Source organism: Sprattus sprattus (genome assembly GCF_963457725.1).
Source record: "Sprattus sprattus genome assembly, chromosome: 11".
Taxonomy (NCBI): domain Eukaryota; kingdom Metazoa; phylum Chordata; class Actinopteri; order Clupeiformes; family Clupeidae; genus Sprattus; species Sprattus sprattus.
This window is the reverse complement of record NC_137909.1, coordinates 3,815,001-3,817,500: the sequence shown is the minus strand read 5'-3', so window position 1 is coordinate 3,817,500 and position 2,500 is coordinate 3,815,001. Positions and strand designations below refer to the sequence as shown.

The 2,500-nt window shown below is 39.9% G+C and overlaps 1 protein-coding gene across 8 annotated transcripts in view; it reads right to left on the bottom strand.

The window, feature by feature from the left end:
- tcf4 (transcription factor 4) overlaps positions 1-2,500 on the bottom strand; it is a gene marked incomplete at its 3' end in the record, with an annotated part of 158,036 nt that overhangs the window by 46,605 nt on the left and 108,931 nt on the right. The gene's annotated exons all lie outside the window — the stretch shown is intronic.

Below are 2,500 nucleotides of genomic sequence, written 5' to 3'. Positions count from 1 at the left end.
ACCTCTACAGAAGCTGACCTATTTCTATTCACAGCCTGTAAGCCAGGCACTGAGAGTGGTGGGCACTTTACCAAAATGCTACATCTAGAGAGCTGCCACCATCGGCTGCCCGCGTGCCCATCTCCTGCCCGCCTAAGCGACACACAACGGGTCTTCAGAGACGCCTCTGAAAGGCATGCCATCAGCGGTCATTCACTCACACTCTCTCTCACACACACACACACACACACACACACACACACACACACACACACACACACAGTCTTGAACTCTGAGACGAGAGCACAGGGCTGGTCATGGTAGACATTATGTCACACATGATGACCAGATTAGAAGCGGATGAAATGGGGAGCCTTTGCAGAACAGAGGGTTGCTGTCTGGGTAAAAAACAACATTGAGAATCCATGAGTCATGAGTGCATTAATACATCTGTGAGTGTGTATAATGACATATAGAGTGTGTATTATATACATAAATATCAATATAGATAAGTATAGCCTGTGTCACTTGACAAAGACAAGATGAGCGCACAATACAACCGCATTATGTATGAGCAAACAACTCTTTTTTCTAGGGACACCCACTCCATTCCACTGTGCTCCATATTTAGCATCATGTGTCCACGTCCAGCATATGTCTGTAGGATTGAGGATGGGGCTTCTGGGCCAGTGACCTATTTCACTGGGATTTAGTCCCTCCTGACAAAGGCTCCCATTTTGTTTCCTAATGAGGGGCCAAGCATTTCAATGGAGACAAGTGTAGCTCATCCACTTAAACAAGGCACTGAGGCCAGGGTCACACACTCCAAAAAGGAGGAGGGGAAAGTGTGTGTGTGTGTGTGTGTGTGTGTGTGTGTGTGTGTGTGTGTGAGATGTGAATGTTTGTGAGATGTTATACTGACATATTGTTTTGTGTGAACCGATGGAAAATGATTCCGGTTTGAAAGACAACAGTGAGAGCGAGTGTATTAACGCGTGTTCTCGATTGGGGACGCTCATCCCTCACGGGATACTCAGTCGCCCGGCCCAGATCACACCTCACATAGATGGGCTGAACTGACACAGGATCAGTTGCCTGGGGGGGTCCGATCACCCGTCATTCCCCAAATCCCCAGAATGTTCAAGGGGCCAACACCATAAGAGCGCTGCTTCTCAGTCAGGCCTCTGTTTGTTCCTGCTCGTGTGTGTGTGTGAGAAAGAGTGTGTCTATGAGATCAATGGGAGCAGTCCTCTAGCCTGGGTGACAGCGGGATTTGGCACAAGAGCAAAAACACACACACCACACTATAGACAAGACAAAAACACACACACCACACTATAGACAAGACATAAAAAAACACGGCGACTGATGCAACACACAGTCATCCGGAAACAATAGTTTGCTGTTTACGTGAGACGCCGCACCACAAACAACACCAGCATTTGCATACCACGCAAAGTTAAAATGCTGTCTCATACAGGAGAGCGCTGTGTTCAAGCCTTCAGAATTTACAAAAATCTGAGTCACTATTTATTCAAAAAAATGTTGTCTGACAGATATCTTCCTGGTGACATATTTGAAGTGTTTTAATTCTGTATATGAGGTACAGATGTTTAGGAGTGACACTAAAATTTAAAGCATTTGTAATTATTTTCTTTCACATAATTCTACCATTGGTCAATTTCTATTATGTTTATGACTTAGGTACATAAGACCTAATCAACCTTGTTCATAATCATAATTATATCACATCATAATTATGTACAAATTCAATTTAAAGTCAAGGAATAGAAATAAAAAAAAAGAGGTGGGTTTAGAAACTTTAGATCTTCTACATAAGTTAGGGAAAGAGAAATACAACATGAAGTCTAGCTTTTAGGTCCACTCAATTCGCTGGGCTTTAGAACACTGACACAATGAGACAGACGAACAACGCATGTTTTTAGTCAATAACTACAAAGGGAGATCGCATTAACACAATAACTAGATAGAGAGACACTATACTTCCTGGAATGTATTGGAGTTACCAGTGTTAACTGGTATGTACTGGAGTAGTTGCCGGATTTGAAGATTATACTTAATTGCTCTGGCACTATGAACTGCAGATTGCATCATTACTAAGGTATACCACAAAAAGAACAGGAATTGGGTGCAATAAGAGCATACATGCTTTCAAATAATCCTAAATTAACTTATTATTATAATTATTATTATTATTTTTGTTGTTGTTGTTGTTAATAATAATAAGCCTCAATCACAGAAAACAGTTTTTTTTTCTGAAGATCAGATTAATAGATTTATTGCAGAGAAATGTTATAATTAATTAAAAAAATATTAAATAGCTACTATCTTCAGGACGAAATATTTAAACTTTATGTATTATCTAATACGACATACTTTCAGATATTGTAGTTTGCAAATATGATTATTACATTTAAAAAATGAGTAACAAAAAGTAACAAAACAAAAAAAAAAAATCAGTTAAAACTTAACTGAATTCCCTGATGTTTCCATAAGACAT